The 23,183-nt window shown below is 31.9% G+C and overlaps 1 pseudogene; it reads right to left on the bottom strand.

The window, feature by feature from the left end:
* Positions 1 to 362: 362 nt before the first annotated feature.
* On the bottom strand, positions 363 to 22,970 carry LOC109456611 (bis(5'-adenosyl)-triphosphatase; annotated as a pseudogene).
* Between the last annotated feature and the right edge of the window lie 213 nt (positions 22,971 to 23,183).

Below are 23,183 nucleotides of genomic sequence, written 5' to 3'. Positions count from 1 at the left end.
AATGGTGAAAGGAGACAATCTTGCCTTGTGTCCCATCTTAGAAAGAAAGCATTTAGTTTCTCCCCATTAAATATGACATTAGCTGTAGGTTTTTCAGTTGTTGTTTATCAAAACTTTCTTCAATTCAAATTTTTAAAAAATATTTTAACTGCCATTTTATGACTATGCACTCCAACGGACAACTTAAAGGTTTCATTCTCAGTACATGGCCGAGAAAATATGGAAAGGCTGTGAATGATTTTGTTTCAAGGTTGGTCATCAGTCATCATGATTGAAATATAACTCCGATGCCATCCACAGGTGTGTGAAAATTCTTTGCAAGAGGTTGCAGAATTGTAGGATGTAACAAAGTCTGTTTAGCTTCATTGACGATGCTGCAGAGTCCTAAAAAATGAGGCCCCTTTCCTTATGCCTTGGGATTGGCGCCAAGTACTTTCTTGCCTTGGACATTGAAAGTCAACCCACAGCACTGCAGCTTCTGCTGCCATTTCCTCCTCTGATCTCCACGAGGTTGGAGAGTCCTCTTCTCTTTCATGTTTCTGGAGTTCATGAGCGATGCTGTCATTCCTGTGAGAATCTCAGCCTTCCAGAAGGATGTGAATGTGAATGTGCCCTACAGTCTGTTGGACTTGGGGGTCCTCCCGCCTGAGAAAGCTGACACACTCCCTGAGGATACTTCACTATTTTGCTGACTCTGGGTTGCCTGAAACAAATTGGCCACTTCATCAGGACGCAGGTCTCAGAAGTGTTCCACTGGCCCAGGGGACACACCTGTACATGTCTTGGTACTTCAGGCTTTCTGCTCAGGAGGGCAGAAGATGGTTCCTCTTTGAGAAACACCATGGAGGGCTTGGTGAGATGTTGGGAAATCTGAATGGTGTTTCCTAATAGTACAAGTATGGAAGTTCCTCTCTCTTCCTAGTTTGCCGAGAGATGTCTTTGTTTGTTTGTTTTTGGTTTTATCACAAACTGGGTGTTGCATTTTTGTCGAATGCTTTTTCTGAATCTATTCATATGAACACATGGTTTTTCTTTAGCCTGGTGGTGTGATGGATTGCATCAACTGACTTCTGCATGTTGATCAGCATACATTCTTGGAATAAACTGAACTGAGTTGTGGTGTATAATTCTTATATATCCTTTGGTTTGGTTTGCTGCTCTGTGGAGGATATTCTGTATCTATGTTCATAAGAGATTCTGGTCTGTAGTTTTCATTTCTTGCAATGTCCTTATCTGGTTTGGGTATTAGTATAATGTTGACATTATAGAATAAGTTGGAAGTGTTCCCTCTGCACCTATTTTATAAACTCTTGAGAATGTTGGTATCATTTCTTCCTTAAAACATTTGGAAGAATGCACTAGTGAAGCCATCTAGACGTACTGATTTTTTTTTTTGAAATGTTAATTATTGATATATTTATTTGATATAGTTCTATTCATATGATCTATTTTTCCTGTGTGTTTTGGTAGGTTGTGTTACTCAAGGAATTTGTTTATTTTATCTAACTAATCAAGTTTTGAGCATACAGATTTTCATGATATTCTTTTATTATCCTTTTATTGCACGATATCATTAGTGATGGTTCTACTTTATTTCTGATGTTTGTAATCTGTGTCTTCTCTCTTTTTATTTTCTTTGATTGCTGGTTAAAAGTTTATTTTTCTTGTCCTCTCTAAAGGCCCAGTTTGGGTTGTGTTTATTTTCTCTATTATCTCCGTTTCCAACTTAATTGATTTTTACTCTACTTTTCATCTTCCGTTTGCTAACTTTAAGTTTACATTGCTCTACTTCCTCTAGTTTCCTAGTTGAAAATTTAGATGATAATTTTAGATCTTTCTTCATTTTTGATATATTTATTACATATAAATTTCCATATAAGCATTGCTTTTGTTGCATCCCACAAATTTGATGCTATTTTCATTACATTTCACTGGATAGAGAATTCTATATAGATGATTTTTATTCATTCATTTTTATTTCAAAACTTGAAATATTTCACTCCAATCTCTCTTGATGATTTCCGAACTGGGTTGACATAATATTTAGTCTTGTTCCTGTATAGATAAAGTGACATTTTTGTCCTCTGGCTTTTTCAAGAATTTTATTTTGCTTTTGATTTTCTGCAGTTTGACTATGGCATGCCTAGGGCCATAATTTTGGTAGTTTTCCGATGTTGTTTTCTCTTATCTTCCTGGATCTATGGTTTGGTATACATCATTAATTTTATCGCATTTTGCCATTGCCAGTTCACATATTCCTTCTGTTCTTTTCTCTATTATTTTTCTATTTATAACATTATCATTCCACAGAGAAAAGTAAGGAAGTCTGGTAAAGATGAAGGTGGATGGACTTCTGGGAATAGATTCAAAGCATTGCCATATTTGTATCAGTCATGTAATGTGAACTAGTCTGCTATAATAAGGATAACCCTTATATTGGCTGTCAGAAGACACTTGTATATACAGTCAATAGGGCTTGTGCAATGAGCACACAAGAGCAATGTGGACGATATCTGGGACCAGTAGCAGAGGTTCCCTTTCCTAAGGCTGTTCTCTTCAGTTCCAGTACTGAGCACCGACCGAGCAGCAGCAGAGACTGATGATGGCCCAATTCCTTGAGAAGGCTAAAATAGACACATTCATAGAGACAGAATAGAGATTCAAGGTAACCAGGGACTATGGAGATGGGAGTGGGGTGTTATTAATTAATGGGTACAGAGTTTTGGTTTAGTATAATAAGACACTTTAAATATCATCAGTAGTGATGCTTGCACAATATTGTGAATGGAATTATGTCACAAAATAGCTCATTTAAAATGTTTAAAATGTTAAATTCTGTGTTATACTGTGTACCACAATAAAAAAAAAATCTATATACAAAACATATATTCCAATTTGAGGTGATTTATGTTCCCCAATTATAAATGCTTACACTCTAGAGGTATTGGTGGAAGTAACTTTGAACTTGGCAAAAACATGTAATAAGTAAAATAATCCATCTGGGAATGCAACAGTAACAAATTTCAATTAATCTTAGAATTAATACAGAATCTTTAGATTGATTAAATTTTTATTACATTTTTAACCAGTCTAAACTCTGCCTTTGTTATTTTTAAGAAAGATCCTGAAATAATAATAGATAATATTAGAATGATATAAAGTCAGAGTCTTTGGCCCAAGTCTTAATGTGGCATTAATTTTAAGACCTTCTTTAATTCACTACATGACTTGCAGTTCCATTTTTTCACCTCTATAACATGAGGACATTCTAAAAGATGAATTTGGAGGATGCACAAGCTCAAATACATTATAATTCTGTGGAACTTTTCTGTTCATCTTAATACATTGAAATAAAGGTCCTTAAAAATGTGAACTATCATCAAAGTAAAACAGTTACTATAGAAACCATGGCTATGGATTGTATTGGTTCCACTAGCTTAATGAATTATTAGACTGTTTGTGTAAAAGTATTGAAAATTTGAGGAGGCGATGCAAAGTAAAACTAGCACTATTGGTATATCAACTTGGAAATGTGCAATTTTAGCCACGTTGTGAATAAAGATTTTCTTATCATCTGTAAAGAATGTGAAATAAGTATGATAAGTTCTATCCCCTTTCAGGGATAAGTGAAACCAGAACTTTCAGATTTCTTGGATGGCTGGATGGCTGTTCACTCATAAATCAGTTCAGTGGCTTTTGCAGAAAGGTTGACTTTGTTTCTCAGAGTCTCAGACACTCAGGAAAAACTCTGTAGTTATGACAGTAAGTTTCATTCTGCTTCATAAGAACAATCAAAACAATGTATTTATTCTTCAATATTGTTTTAAATTCTGAGTAAATTCTACATGTTGAGGGGATTCATGTGTATTCTTACAAGTCAAAATGAATAAACTGCACTTACTATATCAGAAAATAAGCAAGGAATCGAATAGTCCTTGAAATGTTGGATTGTTGAGAAATAACAAGGTTTATAGGACTATGTATTAGCATGTAAATGCATATAGACCATGCTCAAGTATTTTCTTAATAAAATTATTTCACTATAGATTAATAACCATTAAACAATCATATTTGCTTCCATGAATTCATCTTCACTATATTTAAAATCTCTTTTGTATGAACCTTATTACAGTGTAGGTGAATAAGTATTCAGCATATTCAGGAATCAACTAAATTTGAAAAGTGAAGCTAAAGCTTAATTTCAATTAATACTTAAATATACTGTATTGTTTGATACTTAGCTTTCAGGTTTTTGATCCAGATTTTTGTCTTCATTTTATCTACTGTATCTATTTATAATCCTTTTCTGTTCTCAGAGATGTTGGTCCCAGCCTGCTGTGTGCAGCTTTCTTTACTCATAGGTTTGTTTTATGGAAGTGAGGGTTGATGGCAGTAGGCAAGACTCCCTGCAGTAATCTGGGTCACTTATATTTTATAGATCAGTGATTTCTTTACCTAGAAGAATCTTAAATTACAACCATGCATGCGTGCTCACACACACACACACACACACACACACACACACACACACACAATCTTTCACTTTGTTCAAGAGTTAATCTAAAGAGAATGCAATGTCTAATAGAAGATGAAATTTAAAATAAAAAGAGTAATAGGATGGAAGGAAGGCATATAGCATTGTGATTACTATGTCTATGCTGCATTTTCTAGGATCATCTCCTACTTTCAGTAGTCTTATTTATAATAAGATACTTCTCCAAGAGAAAATGTAATTCCATGGCAATTCCTCGGCTTTGCAAAAGTGTTTGAATCAACAACTCACTGGATCTATTATAATAGTCATTATGGCCAAAGTAACTACTTCAAGCATGCATATTAGTCTAACAATAATGCGTAGATATATTAGAACTCTGCCCGTACCCACCAAGCCAACTGAATTTAATGGCACACGGAACTTTATATTTCACTTAACCTACCTTTTAATAATACCTAAGAATTAAAATAAAGCAATTTATTATTTTCATGCATTCTGTGAGTTTAAAAAATTGTCCACCCTAAATAAGTAAATGCTATATATAGATAACAAACTATCACAGATACTTCAAATATAGACATTTTGAAGAGGGAAGGAAATGAAAGTATCACTTACCACTCCACATTCTACCAAAATTATTACAGTTGACTTTTGAAACACAAAGGGTGTTAGGGGTACCAATTCCCATGTATTCAAAAATCTGCTTATAACTTTTGACTCTACAGTCAGCCCTTCTCATCTGCAGAGTTAACAAACCCTGGATTGAAAACAGTACTTTTGATCTGAGGTGGGGATCTGCTATTGGGAATACAAAATTAGTTTTCAATCTTCATTTGGTTTAATCAGTCTGCAAAACAGCTGGACAAAAAGGGCCTACTGTATTTATTTTTTAAAATCTGCTATTAAGCGGGCCCACTCAGTTCAAACCCATGTTATTCAATGGCCAACTGTATATTTAATATTTTTCCTTATGTTTATGCTTTTTCTATTTTTAATGTACATAGGTAAAATGCTATAATTAAAACATGTCTATACAAATACACTGTAAATACCAGTATACTTTCGAAAGTTAGAATTTTGTATATTAAATGCATAGTGAGCATCTTTAGGTATTATTAAGCTATTTCACAATTCCATATTTTTTATGATGGATTATTACTTTATAACTGACCGTTATATAGATTTAACTTAATTTTTTAAACCAGTGTCCTTTGTCTAGACATGTCTATCTTTTTATAATAGCCAATGTGATGACAAACAGACATCAAGTTAAATAAACATACACCATATTTTGCTGTGTATAAAACACACCCATGTTTTGGGCCCAAACTTTCAGGGAAAAACTGTTTTGTTTTAATTTTTATTCAATTTTTCACTTGTTTACTTTTAAGTACTTATTTTTGTATTACAGAGGAATGTCAGCATTTATTTTTTAACATATCATGGTACAATAAATTTTATGTAACAAATTATTACAAAACGCAAGAACAAATACAAGGTACATGAAATTTTAGGGACCGGTAACAAATTGACCATATTTATGCATCATAGAGGTCCAAAGACTCTTTGTCATGGGAGGTTCGTCCTCAATTCAACAAAAAATGATTATCATATTCCAGGGTATTATTTTGCATACAATATTGTAATTGATTTCTGGAGTTACACTTGTAACTCATAAGTGTAAATACAATAATTAAAAACATTTATATTGATATAGAATTAGTACTACCCATGTATAATGCACATCCTTATTTTTACCTCACAAATTTGGCTACTGAAGTGCACATTGTACACGGCAAAATATGATAATCAATTATATTTTATGGAATAAATTTCTGTAAGTAGAAATTCAAATCCTTACTGTTTTTGAGGTATATTTTGAAATCCTCTTCTAGAATACTGTTCATATTCCCATACTCCCATAAACAATACATGTGATCTCTTGTTTTTCCACAATTCTTGGTATAATTTTATATTGTCATTTTATTAGTATTATTAGTATTTTAGAAAGTTGACATTACTTGAAAAGTTAAAATTTCCTTCATTTCTATTTGCATGTTTTTACATATTAGACACTGCATTTTAAAAGTTTTATTCCTTTTTTATAACTATTCTTATTTTTTATGTTTAAAATGAAACAAAAATTAGTTTTCTAATGCTTCTGTCAATCATAATATCTTATATTTATACATCAAATATATGGTTCTTTTAAAAAATTACAATAATAGTTTTAGGTTATTTCTTATAATTATTTTCCCTAAAGTTAAGTTGTTTTTTGTACAGATTAGAATTTGATGGATTCAATAATTAATAAGCCCACTCTACAGGGAAATAAAGATAACACTGAGATTTTACCAGATTTTTTTGACTTTTTGTTTAAAATCTAATTAGTATACAGTCTCAACAAATTAAAGGTTTTAACAGCAGCATGAGTTTTAATGTGAAATAGTATATCATTACTTGAGTGTGAATTGAACCATATAGTCCAATTACACCTATTATACTACATAGAAAATACTGGTGTGTTATGAAGTGTAATATTAAAACTTCATTAAATTAGACTTAAAATACAAATATATATGCATTTGTCCCAGTATTACCAACAATCACAAAAATATTGTTAATCTTGGTTAGCTTTCTAAAGCAGGAAATTTTAATCAACTTATGTATTTATTAGACATGAGTCCTTAATTTTGGTTTCTCCCAAAATGGAAACATATTAACTGTTTTAATTGTAATTACAAAATTAAGAATATATAGTTATCGTGTAAAATAAGTGTGCAATTACAAAATGAAAAAGTTCAAAATTCATCACAACACTACCACATAAACATAATAAAATAATTACTGTTTTTATAGGTGTTCATTTTTACAATTTTTTTGTGTGTGTGTCTATAATTTACAAAATAAGATCGGTGTATCTATATTGCATGCTGACTACAACACTACATCAAAGGATATAGACATTTTGTAAAACTAGTCCTACATGTTGAAAAGTTACAATTCTAAAATGCACAATATATGTTTATCACAAACTCTAAATTAGAGTGCACTGCAACTGGTTCCTCAGTCATTTCACCATCAGTATGCTCCATCATCATGCAAAATGAAATTTCTAAATTGTAACATTATTTAAATTGCTTTCTATGAATACCAGTAAAATGAAACAAATTTTTTTTTGCTTATTTTCATTTTTTGGACATTAATTGTGAACTTTATGAACATTCACTGACCTTTTCCTCCTTTGATGTATTCATTTCTATATTAATAGGATTTTTTTCTCTATATATATTAAGTTAATATCACTCATGGTGCATATATTTTTTAATACTTTGAAATTTTGTTTCAATTCACTTTTGTGTTTATCTTAATCTCCTTGAGTTGTAACATTTATTCTAATGTATCTGTATATTGCTTTACACTTTCTATTAGATTGGTGCAAAAGTAATTGTGGTTTTTGCAATTATTTTTAACCTTTTAAACCCCAATTACTTTTGCGCCAAACTAATATTTTTAATGTCATGCATAAATATCCATCTGCACCAAAGCTAGTTAAATATTTGCTTTTAATTTTTCTTGTATATTACAGTTTCATTTTAAATGTATACTTTTAATTCATTTACACTTTATATGAGTTATAGAACATAACGATTTATGCAATATTTTATGATATGTCTACTACATAGTACAGTATATATATTTTATTTATCAAACAGCCCATTTGGTAGGGTTTAATGGTGTAAACTGTAGACTAAGCGATGTATAAGGTTCATACTTGTTAAACTGAATCATTTCTAAGCATTGACTTTATTTTTGGTTGTGTACTGCTAAATAGTAAATAACATCCCATAGCAAAACATGTTTTAATATTGATGGAAACACTTGCAAATAAGAAAGTGATTATTTAATTAAATTAATAGTTTTGAATCTCAGGATTAATAATACTCTGATATTTGTTAAGTCTCTTATTTACAACAGCCAGAAGAGGAGATTTGCATGTATAATCTCACTTGATCATCACCCATTCTTATGAAGAGTACTATTTTTTAAGCCCGGTTTTACATATAAGTAAATGTTTGCTCAGAGCGTTACAGTAACTTCAGTGATACAATAAACCAGCCATAAATTAAACCTGAGTAGGCATTGCATAGTAAGTTATTATCTCTTTATTAATAGCACATTTATATATTAGTCTTCTTATTTTTAAAAGTTCAACATTATGGTTTCTTTTAAAGATATTTCATTTTACTAAATCTTGCAGTATAGATCTTCTCAGTTTCCATAATATGTGTCAATAAAAGTAATAACAGAAAATATTATATTTGGAGATTCTAATAATGACAGCAGCTAGCCAATACTTAAGTTGGAAAAATAAAATTTGTCACAGTTATTCACAGTACATTTTGTCCCTCCGGCTATTTTTTTTTTTTTTTTAATATTTTGAGGTACCTCTTTTATTAAAATAGAAAATGAAAAAAGTATTATAGAAGTCATTGAAGTGACAAAAATACTATTTTTAAATTGAATAGCTTTATTATTTGCAAGAGATACTTTATTTTCAAATAAAGTTGTTCGCAAATTAACAACAGTTTAATCACATTGTTTCGGAAAGCATGACTAAAATGTATTTTTTTCCAGAAAATGATACCTACATATACACCTATAGACACACACTCATTCACATATGTGAATACCTGTATATTTGTTAGTATATTTCTTCTATTTTAGTACCCCCTCTTTATGTATTAATTAAAAAATATTTCTCAACATTTGATTCATTATATTTGCAAATTAGACATACAAAGGTAGAAATTAGACATACAAAGGTAAATATTCTAAAGCAGCATAGAATAAAACGAGATTTAAGGCAAATTTAAAAGCAATTAACACTCTGCTTTCCCTTTTCTGATGGTAGATAAGGAGGTTAATTATGCAAGAAATTGTGAGGAGACAGAAGGAAATGGGAAGCAGGAAGCAGCATCACTTTGTTTAAAATGTTTAGACAACACTTCTACTAGTAATAGCAATCTTTTTAATACTGATCTTAGCAACTGTGTGAACTTTTTCTATGTATGTCTACAACTAATGTGTACTTATATCATCTGTCAATACAATATACAAGATAGAAAACAAATTCAAATTATTATATTTGGTTTCCAAAGAAATATAGCTATAAATTATGAAAGCAATGTAGTTTTCAATAGGGCAAAAAATTCAAAAAGCATGATTAAATATATATCTACTACTGATAAATGAGTTTTTAAAGACTTTTACTGCTGGTCATTGAGCCTCTTCCTTTTTTTGTTGCTGTGACTGTATTATTTTCTATATTTTATTGTTACTATTAATTACTGTTAAATTTCCAGTGAAGGTCAGTGGCTTTACAAAATTGGTGCCAGACATAACTTTGTGCCTATGAGAGACACAGGGCAGGTTTTGTCACCTGCTCCAAAATGGTTATAAAAACCTAAATCATTATACACGAAAATATATGTTCAGATCTGCTACTGGAACCTTTTCCTCCAGTGCTTGTGCAATGCCAGCTTGCATATTGTCATTTGGTGTGCAGGCCCGTCCTTCACCATTACTACAATCTGTGGATATTCTTTTGTGTTTTCCGAGCTTTGATTATGTATTTGGAATTATGTTATCTAAGATGCCTCATTATTTTTTATCATAAAAATGTTTATTGAGCATTTATGTGCTAGGATTTGTTATTAAATTTATAACATTGGTTAGTAAAAGTATATAGTTTTCAAGTGTACCTTTCTATAATACGTCATCTACATATTGTATTGTGAGCTCACCACTCAGAGTCAATTCTCCTTCTGTACCATTTATTTGACCCCCTTTCACCCTCATCTACCTCCCCCACCCCCAACCTCTGGTAACCACAAAACTATTAACTTATGTCTATGAGTTTTTTGTTTGTTTGTTTGTCTTGTTGGTTTGTTGCATTCAGTTTTATATCCCACATATGAGTAAAATCACATGATTCTCAAATTCTTCTGTGTGACTTCTTTGGCTTAGCCTGATAATCTCAAGATCCATCCATGTTATCACGAATGGCAGTATTTCATCCTTTCTTATGGCCAAGTAATAATCCATTGTATAGATGTACCACATCTTTATCCAGTTATCTGTTGAAGGACATTTTGGTCGTTGCCACATCTTGACCACCATGAATAATACTGCAATGAATATAGGAGCACATATATATTTACAGATAAATGTTTTCAGATATTTTGAATAGATGCCCAGAAGTAGAATTGCGGGTTGATATGGAAATTCTAATCCTAATTTTTTGAGAATAGTGTCTGTACCAATTTACCTTCCCACCAACAGTGTATGAGGGTTCCTTTTTCTCCACAGCCTCTCCAACACTTGTCATTTCTTGTTTTGTTGACAATAGCCATTCCAACAGGTGTGAGGTGTATCTCATTGTGGTTCTGACTTGCATTTTCTTAATAGCTAGTGAAGTTAAGTATCTTTTCATGTGTCTGTTGGCCATTTGTATATTTTCTTGGGAGAAGTATCTGTTCGGGTCTTCTGCCCAGTTTTTAATTGGATTGTTTGTTTTGTTGTTGTTGTCTAGTTGTAGTAATTCTTTATGTTTTTGGATATTAGCTCCTTATCAGATGTGTTGTTTGCAAATATATTTTCCCACTCAGTTGGTTTCCTTTTTATTTTGTTGATAGATTCTTTTGCTGTGCAGAAGCTTTCTAATTTGATATAGTCTCATTCATTTATTTTTGCTTTTACTTCCCTTGCTTTGAGGTCAAATTCATAAAATATATCTCATTATTAATAGAAATAAGTGAGTATCATCTCATGCTACTACTTTGTCAAAACTATAAAGCCTCTTCATTTTTCGCTTTTGTAAAATAATGTTTATCTTAACGGTATTCTAATGACATAGTGCAAAACCTGGTGTTTTCTGTTTTGTTTTGTTTTGTTTTTTTCTAGAAAGGCTCTGATAGTAAATATTTTAGGCTTTGCTTTTGCAGACTACATAGTCTATTTGCACTACTCAACTATGCCACTGTACTACTAAAGCAATCATAGACAATATGTAAATAAATGGATGTGGCTGTTCTCCAATAAAATTGATTTACAAAAATAAGTGATGGAGTGAATTTGTTTTGGAGACAGTAGTTTGTTGACTCTTGACATAATGCATTTAATAATACAACAGACTCTACAATGCATACAAAAATAAAATTGTTTTCTGCTTTTTCCCATGAAATATTTTCTAATTACCTTGCCTACTTTCATACTTATGTCTGCATCACACATATAGTATATTATGTCATGCTCTAAATTCATATATATATATATATATATATATATATATATATATATATATATATTAATACTTCTGGATGAAAAATACTCCATGAGCTATTTTCTTATACTTCTTATTGATTATTGGTATTTTGCATAGACTTAAGATTCACATTTATTGAGTAATAAGTTTTGAACAAGAATATATCAGGTAGATACATACATTGTGTTCTAATTCTACATGTATCTCACTAGAAACTTTACACTCATTTATGGCAGTCCCAGAACTTGCTTTTATACCTGCACACATTTTCAGTAAATGAAAGAAAGAAAGAAACAAACAAACAAACAAAAATAAACCACATACATCTCAGTAATTATGCATTTAGGACACTGACTAATTGGTCTGCCAAGGAGACAACTAAATTTAATCCCTGAAACCTTAACACACAAGAACAATGTTAAAGTATTCCTTTAATTGTCATAGTATTAATTGTTCTTGTAATTATTATTGGCATAAAGGCAGTGTAACACCTAACATATGTCTTAAGGCAGAAGGCCTCCCTTGCAATTTAATATATGGTCGTTGTGAGATTGAACACTTCTGTAGAACATGCATAAGACCATTTATTTGCATCTCTCAGTTTTTGGTGAGGGTAAGGTGGAAAGAATGGTGTCATCTTTTCTTTTAGAATCATATGAAATGAGATTATTTGTTTCCACCAATTTTCTGTCATTTCTGATAAAGGATGCTATTCTTAAATACAATCTTCAGGCTTCTGAAAGCATTTGGCTGTATCTATTCTGGATGTTATCACATAGCATTTTTCTGTATTGTAAGTGGTAAACATCTGCAATGCGGTGGTATGCATTGTATGAGTAGTAAATGACTCCCAAAGCAATCTCTGGACATTTTTCTAATGCTTTTTACTCAAATAATAGTACATTGGCTAGATGTTAAATGTTTAAGAAACAATGAGGACTACCCCACAAAGTAAACAACCATCATATAGTACAGAAATTCAAGTAAATGTTGATTGATGATTTACCATTTTAATTTGTCATAGAAAATTTTGCTCATTAACATGGGTACTTGAGATGTTATATTTTCTCATTGTGTTGTGTTTGTGTAAACTTTAGTCCGTTATTTTTAAAGCCTTTTAACTCTTATATGTATAGGACTTACATATATGTTGAATTTATTATAATTTAAAGAACATTGGATTTATCAAAGTGCCTATCAGGAAACATAACAGCAACAAAATCAAATATTTAAACTAAACAATCAAATACATTTAATTAGTTATATAATAACATTCTGACCTAACAAATAATACTCTTTTTGTATGTTTTATGATCGTTCAATATTGTAAAACATACAGCAAAAATGTTCATGGTATAATTATACTAAACATCCTTTGGGTGCAGGCTACTCTAGAAATGTGAGATTAGATACCTATCTTCATGAAGTATCAGAAAAATAAGAGATAGCAACACAAACCCAGGTTTCTTTTCAGTTCACTGCATCATGTCATTATTTTATAATAATTCATTAGAAATAAAAATAGACTTTAAAATTATTGATGTGCTATATATGTCACATAATGTAAGTTTTATGGTTATCTAAAAATGTATTCTTGATCAGAGATTAACATATAGGATTAAATTATGATATTTAACATAAAAATATATTTTTCTCATTTTTCATATGTGTCCATCATTAAAAGGTTGAATGGAAATAGCAGTCTACTTTCAAAAGGTAGAATTTAAAATATTCGGTAAAAGCCTTCAATTGTTCATGGTTATTTAGTTTCCATTTATAAAATATGTAGTAAATTTGAACAATAGTTTGTAGTGAAAAATGTAATCTATAAACCTGCAAATAGTATTTGTAATGGCTTGTGTAAGTTTGGTAATGGTTTTCTTTGATGTCAAGCAAAATCATGACAAAACGGAATATCAAATATATTTGCAGGAGTCCAAATATGCATTTGTTTGTTGGAGGGCAATGAAGATTGCAACTTCTTAAAAGAATACCTGATTTTCTAGTCATGTTCAATAGAATAAATCAAGTCAATTTTATTATTTATTAACCTCAGAAGATTGGCAAGGATAAATAAGGTAAATAGCAGATATTAATAAATAAATATATACTGCAAATAATTATAACAACATAAAATTTATAGAAAAAAGATAGCTATTAAATGAGGCAATTTTATTGAGCATACAGCTATTGCACGTATCAGCCAGTTTCATAAGTGTACTCTAAGCTAAATAAAAGGTGAGAAATGTTCACATTTGGATAGAAAATGTTATTTTTTTTCATGTAAAAACTCAGTGCAAAAGTGTATAGTTTAGCATTTGATTTCCCAAGTCATGAAAAAGAAAGACCATTCCTACCAAAACAATTATAGGGAACTATAAATGATGATATATAACAGACTTCAAAGCATTAAGTATAACCAAGAGATCTTTTTGGCTCATGTCTGTGACAACAAATTTAAAAATCCTATACATCATAAAAATAAGCATGGATAATGAAATATTGCTGAAGTTTGCCATTTGAACGACAGTCTCTTTAAGATACAAAAAGCCATATTTTCATTGACTGAAATGAGTGATTTTAGTCAAAACACAAATTCCAGCTGTGAGAGTGAATAGTGTTGCACTCTGCTGTTTTTTTTTAAAGCCAAGTTCAAGTTGGAATGAAGTTTTCCAATAGCCAGTTATCCCTATTATACTGTGAAGCCTAGATTGTGCGTTCTCTTATGATGATCTGCGTGAGTTTTATAGTGTTGTCAAGAGATAGGAAAGCACATAGGAGTTTCTTTTCTCAGTGAATCAGTGAGGCTAATCTCTACCTCTTAAAAAAAAAAATCAAAAGCAAGCTGTACTGTTTTTTAATGCACCTGAAATAACCAAGCTTTCATTGTCTTGAATTGGTTTCCAACCACCCCTTTGAGTTTGTTTGCTTCTTTTTTATTTGTTTTATAATATGTGGCCATTTCTCAAGTTTGAGTCCCTGGACTGTTGTCTCTCCTCCTCCCAGCATCCCCTCCTCCTGCATCTGCTCCTCTTTCACTCTTCCTCTTTTTTCCTTGCCTTGTTAGATAGGGCTTTCATCACTTTATAATAGTTTTGACGTTTCAAAAGGCAGAAAAAGGCAAGACTAGATCAGTTGTTGTTTTTCGTTGTTGTTGTTTGTTTGTTTCTTGTTTTTTAATATTTATTTTAATGTGAGAGTATGGAGTGCAGAAGCAGCCATTAACGGCATCGAATGAGGCAAGGTGGTAGATAACATGATAGATTATTGGGGAGGAACAAAAAGAATAAAGAAAAAGATATAAAACTTACCTCCCCCAACTGCACAGCCAAACGGCCAGTCATTCACCAAACACTTCAGAGAGAGAGTGGCCTGATTCAGGTGAATGAAGCTTGTTCCTATAGGAGGAAGATCTTAGGTTACCCCTAAAAGGGTCTCTTAAGTATTTCACTTTTCCTTAGTAGCATATCTGCATAAACATGTCAGTTACTAACATTTATTATTCCAGAAAGAGATAGGGAATATATTTCTTAATATTTTTAAATCAGGAATTAATCTTTATAAATTCTTTCTTCACAATAGCCCCCCTCCTTTTAAAATTTAAATGGCTATCAGCCTCATCCTGAGAGTTATTTACTTCTGATACTAATCAATAGCCTTATAAGTATTCTTTGTTATTCCAGTATTTACATTTTTAAAGTGTGTATTCTGTTGTAGATTAATCAGAAAAAAATGTGTATTTACTATGTGAATATTTTGTTTGCAAAATTTCACTGACTTTCTATCAAACTATACAAATATATATATATAATATATATAATACAATTATATATATAATACATTTCAGACTCTCAGCAGTCTAACAAATCATATCTATAGACGTATTTCTCTATTTCTTCTAGATTAAAATTTATAAGTAGTTGAGATAGCTTTTGACTAACTTGATGGTTGCAAACTTTCATTAGAATAATTCCATCAAAATGTCAATGTTTTGCCCTTTATGATGGAAATGTTAGCTACTTAATAAATGTATTTATTAAAAGACAATTAGAAAACTTAGTAAAAATAATAAAACAAATAAAATGCATTAAAATTAACTAGCTTCTATTCTGGTAAGTATATTCACTGCAATTTCAACACAATTTAAGCATTATTGTCATTTCCCCTTCCAATGTATGTAAATATTAAGTTGATAACTTACCACACAACATAATGTAAATGATAGTTTTTTTTCCTGTTTATAGTAATATCAGTGATAAATGAAATAGATCAAATAACAAAAAAACAAAAATAATTAACCCCCTTGACCTATGAAGTGATAAGATAAATTCATTAAATATAATGGTTATGTTAAAAAATGCATAAGGATAAAAATAGGTATAATAAGTTAAATAGTTAAAAGAATTAAAACAAAAAACACAGCCTGTCATAATATTAACAAAATTATTTTTGGAGAAATTTCTAGTAAGAATGTAAACATTAGAATGGACAGTTAATTGTTTAAACTATTATTAATAAAATATTTTATTAGTATTTTAAGATACATAAGAATTTAGAAAACGAGATTAATTCCATGAAATTGCAATGCTAGTAGTAGGTCATTAAAGATATGATAAACTGTTTGTTGTAAAACTATTGGCATTAATCACATTTTCACTTCTAATCCTAAACTTATCTAGAATAATTACATATAATCAATTTTAAATTAACAACAGAGTCCAGAATAATCATTCGCATATCTTCGATTTGAGGAATTTTACATTGAATAAGTGGAATATAGAAAATACAGGAACAGCCTTATTCTTTCCTCTTCCTACTTGTTTCAACAAGCTCTGTGGGGCACAGTCTCTAATTCCTCATAATTGGATGAGATCCAAGACGGGTCTCATGACTTATTTTTACACTCAGATTATGACAAACCTCTAGTCAATTCAAGTTATAAAAATGTATAATTGTCATTAAATATCCAGTCTCATTAAATATCACAATTCTCCACTTACAAAATAATGGACTTTTGTTTTTGTAAATCCGAACTAACTCTGGGAACATTCAATGGGAAGAGGAGTATGGTTGGCTTCTTCTCCATTTTTATGCTTTGTACCTCTATGTTAAACATCTTTTCTCATCCCTCAGATCAAAGCAGAAAATGGGAAGGAAGATTACGAAATAGAAATATGACTTACCTTGTTGGTTGTGATTTGCGTTAGCTTCATAGGGATTGAATATTGATTATCTTCTGAGTTGCCTTTCAAAGGCCATTGAGAATTCCTGTTATTTTGACCCTCTTCACAGCTGTTTCCTCTCTTGGGAATAATTCCAATTTGTTTGGCTGAATTATTCCTACTTCTTCAGTCCTCTGTCATTTGAAAGAATTCCAGAGTGAACAATATTCTCGTGTGATGGAATTACCAAACTTTGTCTAGCTATAAAATGGATTTGCAATATATTCCAGACTACAGTCCAAACACGACTTCACCCGGTTTCTTGACTTTGAGATTTCTTAGTTATAATTTATATAATAATCCACTGTGTCTCCCTAACTCTAGAAAACTCATATTAAATTTTCTAAGTCTTCTCCTTGAAGTACAGGAGAATCCATCCCAATTTTTTCCTATGTGCCAGTGAAGTTGAACTCACAGTATATATTGGTAACTAGCACCAATAAAATCCTCTTAATCTTGTGCTCTCTCTAAAATACCCCAATTCCTTTGTAACAGACTGGATATTGTCGGTTGCCTAATTGTCTCTGATTTGACTCCTGTATTCTTCCTTTGCAAGTACATAGTAGGTGACTTAATACCTCATAATGTAATAGTAGTTGACACTTTCCTTTTTTAGACCTCAACAAAAACCAAAATAAAGCTCCAGTTTGGCATCCAGTTACACATATTTACTCATTCTTTTAGTTGAAAATTGATTCATTCTTTTGCATTCTATAAAATCACAGAAATTGACCACATAATATGCCTTTGACTTAAAGACAATCCAATAAGAGGTTGCTATAAATTTTTCAAAAGGGAAAAAGGAAACTGTAGTGAAAAAAATTGAAAGTATAAGGGTATTGAGACTTCTGATCAAAACAGTTGATTGGTATGGAATAATTTTGACCCCTAACAGGATATATATTTAAGATATAACATTCTGTGATGCTAAAATTGTAGAAATTATAAAATGAGTAATAACTAGAGACATATTTAATTATAATGGGACTTTTCTACAATTGAATGTCCCTGTGTGTGTGTGCACATGTATTTCATTTTTTAAGTCTAAACCAATAAGATAATTCTTCCTAGATTCATGTATACCACAATGGAATCTGAAACTATGTTTTGATAAATGTTAGCTAATTCTACTCTTATCGAGAAAAAAGTTATTTTTCCTGTGAATAACTATAGTTTTCATGAAGTGTTTCTGGTAGTTCATTTTCTTTTCCCACCTGATCTCTGAAAAACATGCTTTAGTTTTAGACACTCACAACACCTTTCGGATATGTCATATTGTATTTATATCTTAATCACTAAATCCTGGAAAATGCATTTAAAAGGCAAATTCACTTATTTTATTCAAAGAGTATTTATAATTTTAACATCTATAAAAACAATAGATTTCAGTGAAAGTGATTGTGAATACAGAAAATTAATGGGTTATTCATTTTAATATGAATAATGAGAGTCTGAGTTAAAATGAAAGAGTCTGAGTTCCCTATGAGTATTTTGTTATAAATTCCATATTTAATTAGACTGAACACTACAAGTCAGTGTGACGGTCAAGAACAGAAAGTAATTGTGCACAGTAAAGTATTTAAGATAATACCTTACTGTTACATGATAGAAATAGGATTCCTTTCTAATGGAAAAGCAAATATTGTATGGGTTTATAGACATTTTAAAGGGTATTTTGCACAAAGTCTATCACCTTTGAACATAACTATGGGAAATTGGTTTTATACCATAGTTAAGGAAAATGCCACAGATAATTACACACCCATTGTTATTTTATCAGACTCTCCTTTGAAACTGTGATTAATACCTTTTTATAATCACCTCATAAAAATTTAACCTGTAGAGTTAAGAATGCCTCTGTGTCAAGTGAAAATATCATATACACTAGGCTTCAGTTTTTAAAAGTAAAATCTTTAAAAATCACCCCTCTTTCAGGTCATATTTTAAATTTGGGAGAACATAGTGCTTCATTTATATTTATTAGTGATTATGTCTAATGGAATTTTTGTTTTTTCCCTTGTAGTGTTTTTATTGCAGGCAGTATTTGGTAGCATAGTTTTAAAATTGGAAATGATAAAATGATGGTTTTATTTTTTTATTGTTTGTTTGTTTTCCCAACAGAAAAAAATTTGACTCCATGGAACCACTGCCATGTTGGAAAGAGCTTCCTATAGAAATTATAGCTAATAATTTTGGAGAATAATTCTGACTAGAAATTGCCACTCGTTTTTGCATTGCAGTTCCTTCTACTGTTCTGCAGTGTGAATGGCAGTCAGTGGCTCATATGCTAAGGGCCATGTAAACCATTGAAGAGCTGGGGAGGTAGGAAAACAGCTATGTGCAAGCACCATGTTTGTGCGTGGTGGCTATCACTTCCTAAAGGTGTGTGCATGTCCTGTTAAACTACACCCCATTCCGTTGCATGCAGCACATGTGGGAACACAAAGGAAGGATGGTTCTTACCCTCGCTGAGCTCAAAACTCAGTTATTTGAGGAGAGAGCTGATTGATGCTCATGTTATAATAGGGAGTGTATTCAACAGTCCAATGTGATTTATTTCATTTTGAACATATAGATATTCATGAGATTATATGATTAAATAATAGAAGAAAGAAACTCAGAATGTTGCATGTAACTTGTTACCAAATAATAAGGAATAAGTAGTACTAATATAGACAGATTCTTGAGTTTTCAAAATACAGAGATATGTTCCTGTATTTATATATATATATATATATATATATATATATATATATATATATATATATATATATATATAATTAAATTTCATAATTAAATCATATATATATATATATATATATGATTTAATTATGAAAATTCAACTTACAAAGTCTTTTCCTGTGTAATTTCCATATTGAGTAGTTAATTTCTGATTGTGTCTGTAAAATGGAAATGACTATTTCAGGCAACCACCATGCAGTAAATAAATGCACTCTTGGATATTTATCCCAGAGGAACAAAGACATGTTACACAAAAACAAAAGCCTATACACAAATGTCCACAGCAGCTTTATGCATAGTACCACAAAACTGGAAACAACCCAAATGTCCTTCAGTGGGTGCATCATTAAAAAAACTGTGGTACATCCGTACCAAGAATATTACTTAGCAATAAGAAAAAAACAAAACAACTATTGATACGCACATCAATCACTATGAATCTTCATAGAAAGATGCTGAGTGAACAAAATCAATCCGAAAAGGTTCAATATTATGTGATTACCTTTATATAATATGCTTGAAATGAAAAAGTTATAAAAATGAACAGATTGGTAATTTCCAAGGGTTACAGAAGAGGGTGAGGTGAGCAGAAGGGAAGTGCGTGTGACTAGGACAACTGAAGGAATCCTTGTGGGGATGGAAATGTTCTGTATCTTGACTGTATCAATTGCAATTTCCTGGTTGTGATCATGTACTGTCATTTTACAAATGCTACCATCAGGAGAAACTGGGGAAATGGTGCATGGGATCTCTCCGTATTATTTCTTAACAGTCACATGTGAATCTGCAATTATCTCAAAATATAAAAGTTAATTTTAAAAAGTATTGATAAAAACATAAAAATTAAACACAGAGGAAATACTGTCCTAAATGAATTCCCAAGTAATTAGATATATGTCATATATAATTTTAAATTAAGAAGATGGAGAGTATCATTATAAAATTGTATCCATTTAACTTTCAGATGAAAAAGTGCATAGAATTATTATACTACCTAATGAGTGTTAAGCCTGTTTTTTTTGTTGTTTGTTTGTTTTTTTTCAATCTAGTTGTGGAGGGCACAGCTCACTGGCCCACGTGGGAATCAAACTGGAGAACTTGATGTTAGGAGCATCGCCCTCTAACCACTGAGCCAACCAGCTGCCCAACATTTTGTTTTCTCTAGCTTACTTTATTGTAAGAATACAGTGTATAATACATGTAACAAATAAAATGTGTTAATTGACTGTATATGTTATCAGTAAAGCTATTAGTTAACAGTAGACTATATGTGGTAAACTTCTAGGGGAGTCAACAGTTATACATGGATTTTTGGCTGCACAGGGGATCGGCACCCCCACTCCCCACATTGGTCGAGAGTCAATTGTATACATATATATCATTCAGACAGGCTCACATATTAACTTGCAAGTAAGCCAAAATACCAGACCCTTTAGTTTTTTATTTAATACCTACCTTCAGGATGCTTTCCAGATCCTTCCAGGTGTGATCTTTAAACCCTCTGGGATTTTCTGTCTTCATTCTCTCATCTATTTTTGTTGTTGTTAGTATACTCACACTGAACCTCTTTCCCAATAGTAAGCTGCTGGAAGACAGAATTATATTGATGATGAGAAATACATCCTTTCTCTGTCCTGTACACATTTTCTGGCCCTTAGGAAACATTCAATAAATGTTGAGTTTTCTTAATATAAATTGAAGTTGACTTCAAAGTGTTTTTAGAAGTCTGAAATTTTCTCCTACTATGTTTTTTTCCTTATTTTCACTTTTCTTTGAGTATTAAGCATTTCAATGTCATATTTCTTTATATCGAGTACTTTTCCCCCAATACATTAAAAACTGGAAGAGCAAGGAGTTTTGCATTTAGTAACATTTGTTTCGGAAGATTAATGTCTGGCACATCTGTTCTTGTTTTAAATAAAAGTTAATGGTTTTTTCATCCTAATCAATGTTTTCTGATGTAGCTGTAATGTGGACCTGACTTTTATCATTTTTTAAAATTATCTAAACAGGTTATATTTTCTAATTTTTGTAGTGTATGCATTGTTTACATAGTTTGTAAACAATCTGAATAAAAATCCTCTTATAAACCAATCTGTTTGTATGAAAGGGATTGAATTCAATCATTTATGACAATTCTTACTGACTTTAAATGCTTAGTCATAACATTTGACCAGTATACTTGGCACTTGGCTTTATGGAAAAGATTACATGATCAAATACATCATTATGCAAAAAGTTTAAGCCTCTGAAAAATAAATAAATGTACTTAAAAGTATTAAAATTTACTTAAAAGTATTAAAATTCCCTCTCAAGATACTTTTTATTCTGTTTCATTTTTAAAGGAACCATTCTTTATATCATCAAAAATGTAAACCGCTACATGTATGTGGTCTAGCAAATCCAGGTCTGCTTGAAGTCAAACCTAGTCACTTTTCTGTTATTAAATGTGTCAGGGAAGCCCTAGGCTTTAGCAGATATAACTTAAAGGACACCTCAACACAAAAAAAGAAGAAAGAAAAGAGAAACATCCCCCATCCCCTCCTTCAATAAGAGAAGCTTTTCTTTTGTTTTTTGCAACAATGAAGTTATTTTTTTCTTATTTTCACCTGCAATGTGGGACACTTTCTTATATTTTTCGTTATTTCTTTTATTGTCTTACGGTATATCAGCATATGTCCCTATTTAAACAATGCCATCATGTTCTAATCCATGTTCTCAAAAACAGAAAAATTTCTTTCTAAGTCTCATGTAAGGTAATCCCAATTTCGAACTTGCTCCCAAAATGAGAAAGTAATTCCTTATAAGCCAATTCCAAAAAGTTATCTTCTTTTCCCCCCCGTTTCTGCCTGCCTCCCTCGCTTTCAAACATGCTCCCAAAAGTGAGAAAGTCAATTTCTTCTTCTTTCCTTTTCCTGCCTCCAGTTCAGCGCCATTGTTTCAGTCTAGTTGTTGTAGGACAAGCTCCCTATGGGCCCAGTTATGGGCCCAGTCGGCCATTTGCTCTCACAGAGCTGCCCGCTGCTGCCGCCCAGTGGCCGCCCAGGGTAGCACAGCCGCCGCCCAGCACCGCACAAGATGGCTGCCGGGCTGGCCGCCGGCCACTCAGGGCAGCACACGGCAGCCCCGGAAACACACAGTAGCACAATGATGGCTGCGGCCGCACGGGTTGCCGGCCACTCATGGCTGGCGCACGGTAGCACTCAGCAGCCGCTCAGCTGCATACGCAGCGACACACACTGGCTGCTGGGCCACTCGTGGCAGCACACGGTAGCTCACAGCTCCCCGGCAGCTCACGCAGCTCACTGGCCCTGTGGGAATCGAACCGGCGGCCTCGGCATTAGGGACGCGGAGCTCCAACCACTGAGCCACAGGCCCGCCCGGATACTTGGGTCCT

The sequence above is a fragment of the Rhinolophus sinicus genome, linkage group LG07, assembly GCF_036562045.2.
Source record: "Rhinolophus sinicus isolate RSC01 linkage group LG07, ASM3656204v1, whole genome shotgun sequence".
NCBI lineage: Eukaryota > Metazoa > Chordata > Mammalia > Chiroptera > Rhinolophidae > Rhinolophus > Rhinolophus sinicus.
Note: the sequence above shows the minus strand (reverse complement) of the source record. Positions and strands in the feature narration are given on the sequence as shown.